Genomic DNA, 19,098 nt, shown 5'->3' with positions numbered 1-19,098 from the left:
ATATATATATATATATATATATATATATATATATGTAATTTTTTACAACCATATTTTACATCACATTAACATTACAAGAGGGGAGGAATGGAAAGTCAGTTCTTAAATTTCAGGGGGTTAATGTACATTAGCATTGGCAATATTTTGAAACTACATTTCACAGTTAAAATAATGTGACCGTGCAAATTATGGCACCACTGCCCCACGAATAACACGTTCATGATCTCCCAAACACATCTGGTCATTACCATTTGAGGTGAAAGGCAAGATTTTTTTTCTACCAAAAGGAGCAGACACTATTTGTAAATAAATCTGCACTTCATTATCATATGAAATTCATATCGCAGGCTTCCCCTCTTCCTCGACTCAGAGGCACTGTAATAATAAAGATCAGACAACAGAATGCTTGGGCCGTAAGTGCCCTGATAAACACTCAAGTGCAAGTCAATAAAACCAATCATTCCTAATCTTCTTATGGAAGTCTTTAAAAGTATTTCAGTAATTTCAAAACCATTCACTGGAGCCATAAAGGGTAAAGGTATAATGAAAAACCATCATCTTCCAACATCCCCTCAATAAAGAGGGCCATTATAGACATTTAATCTATTACAGGTTTGCTCGCCAAGCTATGTTTACATCATGTTAATGCTCATTTTAGGAAATAAAATGCATTACAGTGTTAGATACATTTACACGTGTATTCCAACACTGGAAAGTAATATATACAGCTCTGGAAAAAATTAAGAGACCACTCCAAGTTCAGAAATCAACGTTAAATGGTCTCTTCATTTTTGTATTTGTGCTGTATTTATGTTGAAAATTTTGCGTATGTGAAATCCCTAGGCAACAATTTTGGGATTCGTCAAATTATGAAGACAAATCTGCTAAAATATTTTGACGGTTAAATGATCGATCTTACAGTGATCAGCCTAATGTGTTTATTTTAATTATTATTTCTAATTTAAGAGGTGAAAGCTGCACCCATGTAAGGCTCCTATACTGGGAGGCGACAAAAATCATTTGTTTTGTTACAACAAGAATAAAAAAAGTAAAATACTAATATCTATAACACAGCAGGGTCCTGTGCAGTCTAATTTCATATCTGTAAGAGGTTTTGCTGCAGTTACCCATGTACTAAAGCTATTGTGATTTAATCATTTCAACTAATTCCACAACAAATTACAAATAATAATGTAAACCATTAAACCCAAGTTTCAGTCTTTATGCTTTTCCATCTTCGAGGCTGTGCCATTTTTTCCCCCTTATAAAATATAAATGATCATTCAAAATGCTTTTCACCTCTATAATTTATCTCTCTATGACTTGTGTATCTGTGTTCTTGTTGAAGTCAAGCCATATACATGTTCTAATCCCAATCCAGAGGGGGGTATTGCCTTCTCTAATACTGGTAATGTTATGCAGTGCCGTCAGGACTTCAAAGGAAACCGTCAATTGCTATATTGCATCCCAGCAGCCCAGTTTCCACGACTACATGTGTATTTTGATCTCCATTTGGGTGAGGATCAGCTTAAAAGAGTGAAGGTGAAGGAAATTTTCAAGCAGGAATCACGGAAAACATAAACAGCAGGAAACTGAGACCTAATGGCCACACTTCCACAAGCATTGAAGTGTCATTGTTTAGATGTATTTTATTTTGATTTGTTTCTGGAGGGTGGGAGCAGATATTAGGTCTTTAGTATTCACTCATTAAAACATATAAAGGAAACATTTCTTCAGTGACACAATATCCACAACATGTCCAAATGTTGCTATAAATAATAATATTAATAATAAAAAACCTGCAGGCATACAACAACAGTATTTTTGTTCTCAAGCGCAGAATCATTCACTGAGAGTCTGATGCGTATCTTCAGCGCTCAATCGCTCTCTCTAAAATGGAAGCTGGAGATGTTACAACTAGTCTTCTTCACTATTACACCAACAGAGTGACTGGGAAGTTCAGAGGGAGAATTTTATCTGTCATTTAGGCACCTATACATTTAACTAAGCGCAACTTAGTGGCCGCCACACAGGAAATGATCATTTGTTAAACTGCCAAAATACACCTGAGTTCCAGTTATCAAATGCATTTATATTTTGTAACATCCACCATTGTCAGGATAATGGCATCCTAAATATTCACTCTACACATCCTTCTATAGCATAACTCACAAACACAACAACTCAGGAATGTCTGATGTGTGCTCTTTGGTTTTATTTTACTTGATCATGCACACACACACATACACACTCACACAGTGTCAGAAGGGGGGGATCAGCATTCATTATGGAATTTATCTGACTCGAACCTCAGATTGAAAGTGATACCATTGTGTATATGCAACTGAAATCATTAGTGCTGCTCCTTTAATACGTTTCTGACATTCCGCTGTAGGATCTCGGAGCCGCGAGTTCAGAAGTGGGAGAATGTCTCTGATGCCAGTTTGCACAGAACAAGGCGCGTTTCAAGACTCAAAACTTACTTGATTGGGGTTCGGCCTCGGCTCAGTCAGCGCTCCTGCCATTCCTCTCAGCTGTCAGCCTGTAACAAAGGAGTTTCATATTTGAAGACTTTTTCCATCACAACTGAGCACAAAATATATACCGTATATGTCCAAATCAGTGCTGCCTGTCTTTATAGTAATTACCAGCATGGAAAGAACGTGCTTCATTTTTTTCACCTCAAGATTTATTTATTTTATTAATAAAGATAATCAAGATTTTAATACAAATGCAGAGTTTACAAATCCAAGCTGTGCGTCTTTTACAAATGGTATCAGTATATATATATATATATATATATATATATATATATATATATATTTGTGCATTTAGTGGGAAGTTTGGGAATTATGCATACATATAAAACCAAAATAAAGACAGATAAATACATAAATAACATTACCAACAGCTTACATTTAACAAAGGAACTTAGACAATGTCATTGTTCTTAGAAATTGGATAGTTAGTTATGGAAACGAAGGACAATAATGAAAATCAACCATTTAACAAATCCAGTTAGAATCCAAATTAAAAGAAAGGTTATACACACACACACACACACACACACACACATATCAAGATAAACAACCCTGTTTATGTTTGTTTGTCTTTTTAATTTAATAAACAAATTATCTTAGTGATATATGACAACATACAAAGCTACAGAATTATACAGACGGTAAAGTATAAACGGGGGGTGCCAGTTCTTTCCTTTTCTTTTCGCCAGCTGCAAGACTAATAGCTCCTTGTGGTCTTTATACTTCACTGTTGCAAATCTTGTAAGTTGCACTACTAACACTAACTGCTTGATTTAAAAGGTGACCTTTCGCCAGCCCTTGATACTGAATTTTCTGGCTGAGTAAAGCTAAGCATTATAGAGCCATCCCCAAATTCGCCAGTCAGCAACCTGGCAGGACGTAGTACTTAAATGCTATTACCTCAGATGTAAGGCTGCTAGATCAGACATGACAGGGTAGCCCCACGCCAACTGTTAGCACAGCTGTATGCAAAGCATTTGAAGGACAACCAGTAAATGGGTTTCTAAAGAAAGAGGCTGGGGGAGGGTAATATGAAATATTAATATTATTGCTATTTTACCTAGGAAAAAAGTTGAATCCCCTCTCTCCGCACCCTCTCCCCTCCTCTACAATGAAATCTGTACAGAATATTCACGTTGGGAGCTAAAGGTTCCAGGAAATAATCTGATTGTGACAGGGAATCTGATCACCGCAGAACGAACACTGTAAGGAAGACATTACACTCTTTCAAAGCACTTCAGCTCGGATTTTTCAGCACAGTGCAATGTAAAACAGCTTTTATTTGTATTTATTTAGTTGACTCGGTTTTCCCCGTGATAACAACATATAAAGACAACAATCATTCTTCCTTTTGGGGTACTGAGAAGGACTGCTGTTTATTTTAACCTAGAGACTTTATACACATACCAGGATTGCGCATTATTAATTATACATTTTGTTTGTTTTGTTTCAGTATCTATATATATATATATATATATATATATATATATATATATATATATATATTTGGTAATCTATCAGTAACAGGAGCATAACAATTTTAAAGTGGCAAGAACTAATGCATGTCTGTCAGTTTTTAAATATCACAAATAAAATATCAACTCAATCTAGATAGATGCACAATATGTAAATCCAGATTGAGGAGAAATCTAAGGGGAAAAATAATATGAAGCATTCTGAAAAGACACTGAATTTACATACAGTGCAGTGCTTTCACCCCTTTGTAGTAACAATGTAACCATGTCATATAACAGTAAATCTCTCTGATATGCTGCAATCTTTATTTAATTCATAAGCTTGATATTTCTCTTTCATCAGTTTGCTGTATGTAAGATAATAAATATCAGACATACAAAATATATATACTATGGATACAAGACATAAGGCAAATTGCTGCAAAATCATATTTTAAACAGTTCAGAATAATGTGAAAATGCTTGTTGGTATTTATGAAAAAGACATCCAAAATAGACTACTTTGATCAGATTTTACCAATGAGAAAAAATGATTATTAAAATATAGTAATACAAACAAAGCCTCCATTGGCATTGGTGTTACTAAATCCTCATTATATTTATCACATTATTAAACATATATCATGATCAAAAATATTTTAAATTAACTGCACAAAAGGGAAAATGTAATGTGCAAATATTTCAGTTTATCATATAACATTTTGTTCTGTTTGGCTTCCCAATGGTTTGTTTAAAAAAAAATCCCAACAGGGCCATCTTAATTGGTTGTTAAGCAACAATATTTTTAAAGCTGTCAACTGATTTTCACCAAATCAAAAATGCTGGATAGATTTGTAGAGTCCCTTTCAGTTTTTTAAAGCATGTCACATTTGTGTGTGTGTTTTTTGGTACCGTGCTCTAGAACATATACTGTACAATATCATAAAGTAGTATCCTTCAGAGAAATTGTGAGCCGCAAAACGTGGACCATTCTAGAAAACATTTGTGACGGATAGCAGAGCAGACCCAGCAACACATACAGCCAAAACCCAATCGACATTTCACCGCCTTTTCCCTACGGAAACACAGGCATTGGGAAAGTGCATACAGCCTTAAGGTCGGCAGGAAACCTGAAGTGTCTGTAGCTGTATATTAATTGCAATCTGTTTCTCCCCATACTGAAATGAACCTATAGAATAATTAAGCAGTTCAAGATAGATTGGTCCCTTATCTGATAGGATGACCTCTCCTTTCAGTTCATCACAGGTTAATTCTCAAACCATTCAACCCTTTCTAATGAAACTTGGCAGGTCTGAGGTTAATTGCATGTTAATTTGAAAACACTGATAACAACAAAGTAAAAGTGTAACATTTATAATGAAACGCATAAAGAAGTGTTAAAGTGCAGCTCTTGCTTTCAAAACATGCTAGAGACAGAAGGCCAATAGCCTTGCACGAAGGCGAACCGGTGCAGATCGCCTCCAACGTCTGTACAATTATTACAGAGCCCTGATATCTACGATGCTCTTGTAATTGACTGCATAGCATGTGTGCAACCATGTTTTTAACCACTTCTGCAGTGAGGGGGAAGAAAAAAGAATTATGTAAGTGTATATCATCTCGTGCCCAACGCATAGCAGTGCACTGAAAAGGTACGTTTAATAGAGTAAAGGGTTTCTTATAAATAATTCATCCCTATTTTATTGTTCTCTTTAATGAACTGATACTGCTTTGAAATCCTCTGAAATCAGTTTGAATATTATGCCCTTGTACATACAATGGAAGTCACTTAAAGTTAATTAGCCAGCTAGGGATGACTGTAAGTCGAAGAAAGTATAGATATATAATGTCTTTGGGAGCAATTCCTTGTCTACATGTTTATGCAATGGCATTTGCTGTTGTGTTCGGGTCCTTAAATGCATATTTAAACAAGTGCATTTGCATTTTTACCCCTTGTACTTTACAACATCTCTTTTTTTTTTTGTACATCAAACTCGGTTTATGTCAAGCCTTGCATATACAAAAGAAATCAGCTTTGTTTAGCTCTTAGCGAACACAGGCTTCGCATTTGCCATAAAAAGGAAGCAGAAATATAGTGTGGTCATGCTTTTATTTCTGCGTTTGCCGAGCTGCTGCTTGTGTATTCTTCTTTGTCAACAGCAAAATATTTAAGAATTCTCCGAGCAAATGCCAACACGGAGCTGGGCGCTGTTCACTTAGTCACTGACAGGCTCGAGAAGATAAGAAAACTTTGTTGTTAGAAACAGTCAAATAGAAATGGTAGAATGTATTTCCGAAACTGACAGAACTCCATTTGATTTTTTTAACGGCAAGATTTCTCAATAAGTGAACAAATCACCTGAGAGCTTACGCTATCCAATCGGTTAAAATTCACAATGTCTTACATAAACTGTGCAGGAATGACAGGTAGCTCGAAAACACACTATGAGCCCAGAATAGGATGTAATAGGAAACTCAAAATACCATGAATCTGGAAAAGGAAAAGATATTCCACTGAAATAAATGAGTTGACTGTTGTTTTTATTCAAGAGGGGTTTACAAAAACTCCTCTTATTCTCTTTCACAGAAATTGTCACCCTTTACCCATTTTTTGGGGACCTACTGGGATTGCTGCTTGTATCAGTCTATGCAAATTAAGTTTTCTGCTAAAGAAAACAATTAGTAAGTAACTCCTGATTTTGTTTTGTAGTGTAAAGTCTGTATAAGGATGTAACTGAAATTGCAATAGGTATATGGTAGAATTTCAAAAGGGAAATTTTCTATATCACAGTTACTATGGTTTCTTTAACATTTCAAGGAATAAGGAATTCAAAACGACTAAGGATTATAGAAAAACTGCATTATTTACAATTTAATGTGGACTTTTTTAGCTGTTTCTATTCCGATAATGAACTGGCAACTCTATGTAGATAACACACAAACTGCACACTTCACCTGTGTATGCAAAATGCAACGCCCAGTGTGAAGAGCCGGTATCTGATCAGCTGTTCGACCTACGATGCTTTATTGCAGTCATATAAATTTTCATATTTTATGCAGAGTGCGAATTCATTGTGACATTTATTTGACAGTACTGTAGCCCCAACATTAACCTTAACCCTTGAGATTTGTCAGTCAAAGTACTGCTGCTAACAATATACCACATCCACCCGTTAGTTAAATCTCTAGCCACGGAAAAAGCATCCTCACATGTGCTTTCCCTGAAAACAGACAACAGTCAAAATGTCTGTAGCCATATAAGATGCGTCTGATTTCCTGCAAGTAGCTGCACACGCAAGAGCAGAATAATACTTGACCATTTCACCTGGAATAAATGACAGATAAAATGTACTTGTTTTGCAGAGGCATTAAACTGCCACGTGACAGACTGCAGACAATCTGTTATGCAGACCAAACAAATGTGCTGAATCAATACTGTGACACTGCTGTGGCAAAACGTACAGTATCTTAGGGCAACCTGCCTAAAATGATTGGTTAAAATGAATATATTTGATTGTCTGACTGCAAAGGTGATGTTTACACTTCCTAGATGAGGATCACAATAGCACAGAATATATACAGGCTGTAATCTGAATTAAAAAGAGTTCAGTCGCTCAAGGACACAATTTATTTTCAGAACAAACCTATTGACTGCTTTTAGAGACTGTGGCTTTAGTTACAAAGAAAAATACAAACACAACCCATACACAACAGAGACTAAGGAAATTGTAATACCTGTGTTTGTATTTCGGTAATCTGCCCTTAGAATTGAATTGAACACCTTTAAAATTTTTCCCGTCTGCCCTGCACATTAAATGGGTCTTCTTTCTTACATTATTGAGTTGCACTGATAAATCCAGCTGGGCAGACTGTACTCCCAGTCAATGTATGTGTCTGGGTTAGTGTCCTTAATCTGTACTCCTCAGATAGGAACCATATTTGAAGCACTCCACCACTTTCCATTTGTCTTGTTGGCTGCCCAGGATGTTATCAATCTTCTTTATGTTAGAAATGTGGCTGATGCATTATACTCAACCGAGGATCTATATTCAGGCCCAGAGATATACAAATGACAGGGGGTTAGGTAGCGGGAATGGAAACGTGAAAAAGCGCAGGGTGTTTTTACTCGGCTAAGATGATATAAAAATATATTTCGATGACCCAGAATTCTGTCATAAAATCCAACACAAACATCAGACCTCACTAAAAAAAACAAAAGGTCAACCCCTACATCTAATATTAAAATGAAAATAACAGCAGTCCTTTTTCATCTTTGTAGGGTGACATGGTACATATAATTTTAATAAAAAGGAAAACATCTTAATAATGAATTAAATACATTTGATGTATTCACTTTTATTAAGAATATTGCCCAACCCAATGGTATCCAATGGTGTGCCAAGTCATAAAATAATTATTTTAATTTGACATTCTTGGCTTCATCATTAACCTCCTGTTTGTTTTTTAATATGGTGAAGCAATTTTGACTTTTAAGCACCAAGCTACTGCCACAGCCAGTGGCTTAGAAGAAAGGAATGTGATTTCTGTAAGTGAAAAAATGAGAGGAAGAAAAAAACTGAGTGAAAAAAAGAAAAACAGCTAAATATATAAGGTTATGCTTAACTGACCTATTTTCATTTAAAGTGTTTTTGGTTTCAGTCATAGATTTGTTTGAATAAGAGAGTCAGAGAACAGCATTATTACTGTTGTTGTTATTATTTCTAGTCAAATGATTCATAGTCACACTCCTCTTCCCTTTGAGGACTATTTCATCCAATATTTTTCAGACTCAAAACACCAAAAGGTTCTCCAGAGACTGACATATTTGTCAAAGTATTATTACAACTCTCTGCAGGGCCTTAAAGTATGGTAAGAAAACATCAATCCATACATACACATGCATGAATACTGTATGCGACTGTGTATAAATATATGGGAACGTGTAGAACTGCTTTAAATGTAAAAAGTGGAGAGGTGCTGCAACCATGCACTATACACATCATGTCTCATACGCTCTTATGTCATATTAAAAGGGTTTACTTTATATATATATATATATATATATATATATATATATATATATATATACACACTCACACACACCTACATCACAAGGTAATTTCAGATCTAAATCACTCCAGTAAACATGCATGAGGGTTAATTATTAATAACGAAAAAGTCATATAGACTAAATATATTTTTTGTTTCTTTGTTGTTGATTTTTTTCTAGTATTAAATGGTAAGATGTATGTTGCTTTTTGTTTTAAAAATAAAATACAGGACCTGACTCAGAAATATTTTAAAAGGCTGCACAATTTATTTACATAATTAAGGGCATAACGCTATAGATCAAATTAAGATATCTGTGGCTTTGTATTTGTTTTAAAACGTTTAAAATTCAGACATTTGGGAAGAGGGATTAATTCACAGAACTGAAGCATAAAGCTTAAAAAGATAACGTTGGCTCATCCTGTGTAAATCTCTTTTTTTAATCATATAAAATCTGAACGTTGTGAATGCCTGAATCCCTCCCCCAATGAGAAAGTGTATATTTATGATAACTTTAATACAGGTAAGGTATATGTATGATTCCTGGAGCAAGACAGAAAATAGGGGGGTGCAGTACTTACTCGAGAGTCAAAGCAATTATTCGAAATATGTTTGACCAGTTCTTGTATTTATATACGTTTAAGGACTTTGCAATCAGTGGAAAAAAACACTTTTACAATCCTAATTACATAAATACTCGTTAAGACACCTTGATTTTGAATGATCAATCTTAGTATTTGATTACCACTGAGCTAGACCACGTCGTGCTTATCACTGACACGAATTAAATGGAAAATGTGCAATGGTTATGCATAACAACAACACCCCTATACAATAATGTATCAAATGTCTTTGAAGTTGTAGTAGTAAAACGTAAGAATGAGCTGGCATTTAGTTGCCATTTGGGGGGATGAATATTACTTTTCAAATGTTGCAGCGTATTATATAATGCTGTGGTTATTATTGCCGTTGTTGCAGTTGGTGTTGTTTGTTTATTTGTTGTTGTTGTTTTATCGTGTTGACACACATTTGCATTCCCTGTGCTTTCTGCTTGTATTTATTGCCCTATCAAGCCTCATTTCAAGTGAAAGCTCATGCTCAGCTTGAATGAAAACGGTGCATTACTTTAAAAAGTGCAAATATTTCATTGCATACTTTAAATGTAGTCATGCATAAAACGGCATCGTTCTGTATGCTACCCTTTAAAAACGGAAAGGGTGTTTGTGTGCATGTGCATGCATGTGAACTATAACTATAAAACAATGAACACATGTCCCAAAACGTCTTACCTGCAACGCGTTCTCTCTCCTCTTGAGATCTGAAAAACAAGCAGAACTCCTCTTTATACAAAACAGCTAAATCAAAATGTAACAAATGAAAATACGACAACAGGTTCTACACACAGGTTAGACGGCTACAACAACTAAGTTAAAGTTACTCTTTTTTTTTTTTTTCTTTTTTTTTGGTGGGGGGGTGGCAGTTCTCGTCTTCTCCGGCTGGGGTTGTGTTTTTTGGGGGGTTGCGTTACTGGTTTAAGGCTGCCTGCGATTTGGACCAAGTGTTTATTCACCCCTGATTACCATTTTGGTTTTGTTCAGATGTGAAAGTGAGGGCCCCCTTGCATTCAAATCATCGCCCACCATCCTGATTGTGGAAGACAGGCTTCTAGGCCCCCTTGGATTGTTCCTCGCAAACAATGGCTTCTTTTGTGGACTTGGGTCTCTTTATTTCCTTACACAATACTTGAGGGTCCTCCTGGCCTTGCTCTTAGGAAATGTTTGCAAAATTATACCCCTCTGCGTGCCACTCCAAATAAGGACAGGGTGCTCTAACCCAGAAAAAAACAACACATTATTGAGGTGTGTAATTTAATTAATCTGTTTGCGTTAAGGAGGGAAATGGGCGTATGGCGAGCCACATTAAAACTGTTTGGAACAGACGCATTCATAAATTAGTCCATCATTACAGAATTAAATACAACAAGAGATTGTGTGCTTTTTTTAAATGCACGTGGACTACCAATTACTGACAATGTGTCGATGGTTATGATTATTATTACAATAAATACATAAATAAATAAACTGCCTATTATGCCTTTAGTCATAATTCAAACCTCTGGTGTCAAGCGTTCAGTTTTTTTAATTTAACCATACTGCAACTGTACAATAGATGACTTATGGCCGATGCATTGCACATGGTAGAGGGAGAAAGTATCTTTTTACAGGACAATATCTTTATCTGTGCAGTATCAAAAATTGTTTTAGGGGGTACACCATCCAAACCCATTAGTACGGAAAGAGCACACACACAGGGAAGCAAACGTGAAACTAAAAACTAAAATGCAAAACATAAATTAAGAAAAAAAAAAAAAAAACACCTCTTCATGCCTAAACGGTGTTATTGCTAATAAAAAGCAATGTATATGCTCATTTGTAAATTAGTTCTCTCTAGGTACATTATCATTACAGTAAATACATTAAATGGTTCGGTAGTAACACATACTGGATGTGGAGTAGCGCTTAAATGGTGTATTATTAAATCACCAGTATATAAAGCACATTTAACACGCAGGCACGGGGCTGTGTGCGCCTTTTGGACTGTATCCTTGTCTTGTTACTGTAGTTAAAATAAACAGCAAGACAGGGGAGACTCATTTGTTATGCCTCAGTACCACAAATGATAGACTTTTCAGTGGAACATGTATAGCATTTGAGCTTTAGATGCAAGTTGCCCATCAGGGCATAGAGCTGACCTTTTCCCTCTATGGTTGAATGGTTCTATAAGTAAAGTGTCCAGCTGTGCCTATCTAGACCTTCAACATTAATTCAGAAATCGGTATGATTTCCCTGGGAAACCAACACTCAGGGATCAAGTAACCTTCATAACAGTTTAAACATGGTGTTGGCATTTCATTTTTTTAAATCAAATGTCATCAAGCATTTAGGAGGAAAAGCACATGACAGTCACATGACAGAAAAGCACACAATTTAAACATTATTATTATTATTATTATTATTATTATTATTATTATTATTATTATTATACATTAATCTTGTTTTTTTATGTTGCGTCCTACAGTTTTTTTCTTTTTCGGGGAAGGCTATGGAAATATAGTCATGTAGGTGAATTGTACCGATTCAAACTAAAACGTCAAAACACATTTAGATCTAGTTTTGCACCAGGAAGCACACAAGCCCATTTAAATTCTCCCTGCAACTATTTGAAGTCATCATTTGAATTCCCAAAAGTTATGTAACAGAACAAAAGCTGACTGGCCTATCCACTCCCTCCCCAAGCACAGCAAGGTTCATCTTATAGACAATGCAGAATCAAGACACACGTATGTTAAATCCTTTACATCATGTGTGTATTTCTGCTTTTTGCGGATTTCTGTTCTTTCTTCAAATGGTGTCGATTCCGTTTCCTATCAATTATCAAGAAGCAGTAAAACTATATAATCCGTCATGCAATAGAGCCGTTTGATGGAGTCAGCAGCCCAAAGACATCACTGTTACCTTCACTACCAGACTGTGCATTGCTTACATCTGAACATCATTTGAAGAAAACCTAAAAATGCACCGCTGTTAGTTATAGCGAGCCTTGTGTGGCTGGTTGGTCAGTTTTCATTGTAATCGTATCAATAAAGGCAAGATCTCATTTATCTAAAATGTGTTTTTTTTTCCATGCCAGGCTAAACACTTCAAGCTTAATTACCTGAACATCCACAATACTTGCAAGGTTGCGAAGCCACTGATACAACAATGAAATCTCCACGATATAGGGCCACATCCGTCATGTTCATTTTACCACCTCGTTTTTAAAAGATGGAGAAGAAGCAGCCGATGGTATAAAAAAGAAACAAGGAATGCGCATTCACTAAATCTTATAAGTCGTGTGATACGTTGCATTTCTCGTTTCTGTTTTGCCGTATTATAGTTTATGGAGACTGTAAAGGTTATATTAATAAAGCCCATTGTCTTCTAGGTAGTGAGTGCTTTGTGGGGATATGTACAGCGTTATGAGCACGCTGCCGTCTTTGCCTCTGTCATAATGCAGTGGTCAAACATCTGGATCGAGGGCGCCTTATTTTCTGTGCAGCCCACGTTGACTGTTATATTTCCATTGTGTTAAGCGACATATTGCATCATCTGGAGAAAAAAATAATAATGTTAATTTAAAGAGTTCCTTCAAAAAGCCAGTGTTTTAAGGATAATCAATACCACTATAACCATTATAAGATATAGGCTATAGTTAATTAAAGTATATTGCCCGTGCAGAATGACCGCTGTAGGGTTTAACATGTTTCACAATAATATTCCTTTTCAGACTGTGTAGCATAGGCCTATTATCCCTCATAGAATCCAATCTAGGTTACAGACGCAATTGCACCCCCCCACCCCCTTCAACACACACACACACACACACACACACACACACACACACACCCCACAGTGTGTTCCTTGCACCTGCAGTTTACTCCATTGAAGAACGCATGGGTGTATGAGGGGTACATCGTTCAATGGATTAAATATATCCCCCTTTTCGATTGTTTAGACCTGCAAAAACGAAAATAACAAAACACTTTAACACATGGAGATCATAACTTTAACATGTGAAAACATTCTCCAGACCCACAAAGTTCAATCCCGATCCCTGCATAACTGAGGCTAACTCTCTCCCCATTGTTGCGGCTATTGTGGTGTCGGCGTGTTGGGATGGGGGGCGTAATGAGGGGGCTGTGACCCCCCGGTGGTGTGGATTTGCTGCCCAAAGACCGTTAGACAGAAATGAATGAATAGGGCTGAATGTCATTGTAATGCAACGGGACAGCTCCTCCTTCATTCAGTTTGAGATCTGGAGGCCGCCCAGCCAAGCAACAGGGAAAGGGGGAAAACCCTTATCTCCACGTTTTCCTCTACAAAACCTCTACCTACATATACATTTATATTCATTCTCGTCTCAAATGAAGACCGTCCAGGAGCCAAGATGTGTGGAAAAAGCAACCTTCAAAAGTACCATGTGTATGTAAGAATCCAAATTGTTTTTCTTTGCAGGTTACATTGCAGTAATTCCTGAAGATAAAGTTAGTCTTACAGCCCCATGCAGGTTTTAGGGACTATGTGTTGCGTTATGTTATTTTATTGTATGATGAAGTCGTGTTGAAATGCCATCTCAAACTTGGAATATTTTCATAGCTGCGGCCTCTACAATTAGGCAAAAAAAAAAAAAAAACAACAACACAAATAATACTGATCATTTGTTTTAAATCGAAGGGGCTGCAAACGTTTTTCTCTGGAAAATAAGTCAGTATGCATTGTCATTTATGTATGTAATGTGACGGATATATAGCATTTATAAAATTAACGATTAGATGAAAAGGTGCGCTTCCCTTTGTCATTACATTCAAATCATGTGGCATATGCAGCATACTTTTATAGTGCAACTTGACTGGATTCATTTCCGTATACTGTTGAAAATTACGCATGCAGAAGAAAATGCTTTAACTAGTTTAGATTGAGATCATTTAAGATTTCATGCGAATATGCTCCGATCTTTAAAAAAAAAAAATCAGATTGCTGTACCCTGATTTTCTTTGTTCAGTAAACAGTGGGTGGTAGGTTTGAGGGGAAAAAAAGGCCATTTGCAAATCCTGGTACATTTTCTTCCGGGACACCAATCGATAGGTTTCTATAGAAGGTGATTTTAAGATTATTTAAATTAAAAACGACGTGGTTTAAGGGTATTCTATATATATATATATATATATATATATATATATATATATATATATATATATATTTATATTTAATACTTATTTAAGATGTAATAATTTCTGACACTAAATCACATGCAACTAATAAATACACTATAAAAAGTGTAGCACCACAGGTATGTTCGGTAAAATCAAACAATATCATGTGATAAATAATGTATGTTGTTGATGTGTTTCATTACCAATCTGCTTAGCCTGAATGCATATTGGTAACCATACTCAGCATGCTGTTCAATTACTTACAGTTGTATACCTAGTGTATATATCATTCCACTTATTTTCTAGTTTAAGATAGTCAAAAAGTCAATATTTATAAGTATATCATAATGTTTTAATCTAAAATCGATATTTATTCTGGTATTAAATTGTATAATTAAAACAGTGCAACGTGTTACTTTTTAAAGGTATTAATGTATCCATGGGCGTATCCTAAACTTATATTTTATCAGACTGTAGACAAGTATATTGCTTCGGGGAGCTTAGTTGTTACTAATTTTGACTCCATTGCTGTGGATACGTCTCTATATTATGTTGACTAATATTTAAAAAAGTGGGGGGGGCAGGGAAATACTTTGAAAGTGCTTGTTCAATACCATGGACAGCGATCTGGAAGTACTTCATTACACAGTGCCATGCACCTAGCAGCGACCCCCACACCCCCGCCCCCTCCACAGAAATTAAGTGTAGATAGATGGATAGATATTTCAATGAAGGGTGGAATTCTTACATTTTATTTCAAAACACAACTGGGGAGGTTTTGCAATGGAATATTAATAAATGACAATTATTTATCAGAATGTAAAAACTTTCGAAACGTCTTATTTGGAGTAGAATTCAAATTATCCAGCTTGTAGAAAATAGCATATTGTATCTTCCTCATCTTTATTTTTTCGAAACAAATAATCACCCACTTATTTCGTTTATTTATATACAGTATATGTGTGTGTTATGTATATATTAATATATTTGTAAATATGTAATATCTTAGAACCCCCCTTTACACAAAATACATGTATTAGCTCTACAGCATTAAAAAAATAAATACGTTAAAAAAACTATAAGATATACGTTACATGCATTTTGATCAATTGAAGCTCCTCATAAAAAGCTTTAGATTATTTAATATATTAAGATTCGCTTTATTTGTTCCTTTTTATAACTATATCATATGAGTGCTCAGATCTGAATTTTAGACCATAATCATATTTATTTTCCACATCTGTAAACAGTACGCAGTCGAAAGCCTGCGTTTTCACAGCAGCTAAAAGAGAAAACAGACTGTAAAGCGAATGTACATACCAAAATGTAGCATAGCTCACTCTTATATATACATTACAAGAGAAAATGCATTTAATAGAGGATTGTTTAAAACTGAAAATTCTCAAAAGAATAAAGTCCACAAATAACTTAGGAAAATATGTGTATCATTTTATACTGCAACTATTAATACCAGCCAAAGTATATCCTGCTAAGCAATCAGTACAACAGAGAAAATGTGCCAACGCCTTCTGGATTTATTTCTCAAATGTAGCTCTGATACTAGCAATTAAAAGCTCAAGGTAGCATATATATATATATATATATATATATATATATATATATATATATATATATATATATATATATATATATATATTAAACCTCCACTGCCAATTATACCTATGTTTCAAATTATTTTCATGCAATATTAAATAAATGTATATAATGGTATATAATGGTGGTTTATAACTGTATATGTGCTTTGGTAAACGAAGAATCTGCCTTTTTTAAGTAAAGTATTACATCAGCATTTTACATTTACCATTAACTATACACACTCCGTCTTTAAATCTATTATAGCTATTTATGTTTTTCACTGATATTGTTAGTGTTTAAGAGGTCTTGTATGCATACTATGAATCCCGGTAAAGGGGATTATGCATATATATTTAAGGGGAGCACAAAGATTTTTATCTTAATAAAGAGGGTTTAAAAAAATCGATATGTTGTTAACACGCCTTTTGCAGGGAGTAAAATGGCTGGAGGAGGGATGTAAAAATTGAAAGGAATGATCCGTTTCTCTATGCATGAATATACGGTATATATATAATAATAATGTCATGCGTTCTGCAGAATGTCAGCCCCTATGGTTTCAAGGACATCTTGCTGATGAGGATTTGGTTAATGGGGGAGAACTTGGGCCCTGGCCATGACGTCATCAGGTCCCAATGTAATCCTCTTGTGCTGAACCCAATCAGCAGATGGGTTGAGAGTGTCTGGGATGGAAACAAGGAGCTCTAATCCTCTAGACTGGATCAGATGAGCTGAAAAAAACCCAGGGCTGGACCAAAAAACTGCTGCCTAGGACGATCAAGATAAAAAAGGGATAAATTGAAAGGGACATGTCCCAGTCCTCTTATAGACATTGGCGGAGGGAGGCAGAGGATACGGGGGGCACACGGAGGATGCTTTAAGACGCCAGCAGATGAACAGGAGCGTCCGGTTTTCCAAACTGACGAGGGAAGGGTGTGAAATAACCGAAGATAACGAGAGCTCGCCTGCCTTTTTTCCCTGCTATACCGTAACTCAGCCTGCAAACAGAACAACAACCAAACCAACAACACCAAAGCCAATGTAACAGTGCATCCCAGACGAGCCTAAGGAGGGCGTTTGCAATGGACGAGGAGAGAAGCTGCAGTTGTTCACTGCTACGGAAGGCATACAATGGGATGGGTAAATCTCCAGCCACATCATATTGCTATACTGTAATAACGGGGTTTAAAACAAAAAAGAGACAAAGGGTGATTAAAAAAAAAAATCCCAGTTCTGGGTTGCTTTCGTGGAAGAGGAAAACGACGGTAACGAGCTGTGGTTTGAAGAAGGGAACCCAACGAGAGCACCTCTTACATAAATGGTATCTTAAATTGTAAAATGCATAGCCTACTGGTGCCCTGCTCTACCGTTGGAAGGCAATAATCGTTGTGCTTTATTTGAACTGTCCTCTGTATTTAGGACACGGCTAACCTCTGTGGATTTACTGTATAGGGCTGCTTTTATTTTAAGGTGTCAGTGATACGATAATGGTTTCAAAATTTAAAAAAAAAAAAAAAAAAAAAAATCGTGTGGCGGTATCAGAGCCAAACGGGATGCCACAATATTGTAAAAGTAATATCTGCAGTGTGCATATACGAGTGTGAGTGCGTAAGACATGGGCAAACTTACTGCATTTGCGGCTTTTTTGTGCGATTTTGTGCTATTTTGACTTTTGCAGCCAAAGAGCTGCTCTGTGTAACGAGGGGTATATATTGAACGCAGGCATCCTGTGTGAAGTGAGTGGGACGGAGGTGTATCCGAAAGCAGGCGTCTCTGCAGAGCGCAGGTGCCCCTCGGTCACTTCTTGGACGTCCTGCCTGACAGCATAGGTGGTCTTTTTGGGGAGATGGGGGTGGGGTGGGGGGTGTCATACAGGGTTGCCGGCTCTGCGTGTTCACAGCGGACCTTGATTTAATGTCCATACAATTAAGGCACGCGGTGAATGCCAAGAGAGGAACCTCCAAACTTCAAACAGGGATCGTCAAACTGCATTTTATAATCGAGTGAGACCTGAAAACGCAATGCCAGCCTTGGTTGATGCTGACAAGCCTCAATATGTAGTCGGTCTTCAGATCAGTTTTCCTATAGAGTCCCGGTTCGGTTCGGGTTTAGGTTGCATTTGTCTGCTCCGCTTAATCTAACGCCATAATGCCATTGACACTAATTGTGTGCATTGGTGTCTGGACTTCTGGTCACACGCGTGTGTCTGCTTTGCATTTCTGATTCAGATGTACAGATTGAGTTTGACACAGTTGCATCACTAAGGTCTCTCAGAATGAACTGTGCAGTGCGTGTATATGGATCAAAACTAAATCGGTATTTAAAAATCAGTTGTAGCGGTTGCAGAGTCATGCAGACTCTATACACAGGCCTATATGTTCCGTCGTTTAAAGTAAAGGTGAAAATGAGACACCATTGTAAGGTTTTAGTGGTTACTATATGTTGATGTAACGTATAAGATATGCCCAAATGCCATGAAAAGACGCTTGGGATGCGGTTTTTATTTAGGCCCTTGTCATATTCCTATATTCTCCTTTTTATGCTCTATTAAGTGAATTGGTATGACTAGTCATTAAGAGGTTAATTAGGACGCACAATATATTGCTCCCAGTCTCTCCACAATACAAGGACCTTGTCCGGTAAAATAAAAGTTGCATAAATACATTCGTAGACTAGCGGGTTAAAAAGAGTCATGCAATATAAAATGGAG

The 19,098-nt window shown here is 36.3% G+C and overlaps 1 long non-coding RNA gene across 1 annotated transcript in view; it reads right to left on the bottom strand.

Moving 5' to 3' along the window:
* The window catches only part of LOC136748903 (uncharacterized), a 68,552-nt gene extending 57,870 nt beyond the window's left edge, over positions 1-10,682 (bottom strand). Inside the window, exons 1-2 of the long non-coding RNA XR_010816657.1 lie at positions 10,333-10,682; positions 2,484-2,542 (exon numbers count right to left, since the gene is read on the bottom strand). This is a non-coding gene — a long non-coding RNA (uncharacterized LOC136748903). The remainder of the gene's footprint in view (positions 1-2,483; positions 2,543-10,332) is intronic.
* Between the last annotated feature and the right edge of the window lie 8,416 nt (positions 10,683-19,098).

Source organism: Amia ocellicauda, chromosome 4 (assembly GCF_036373705.1).
Source record: "Amia ocellicauda isolate fAmiCal2 chromosome 4, fAmiCal2.hap1, whole genome shotgun sequence".
NCBI classification, from domain to species: domain Eukaryota; kingdom Metazoa; phylum Chordata; class Actinopteri; order Amiiformes; family Amiidae; genus Amia; species Amia ocellicauda.
The sequence above is the reverse complement of the archived record's forward strand: the minus strand, read 5'-3'. Positions and strand labels throughout refer to the sequence as shown.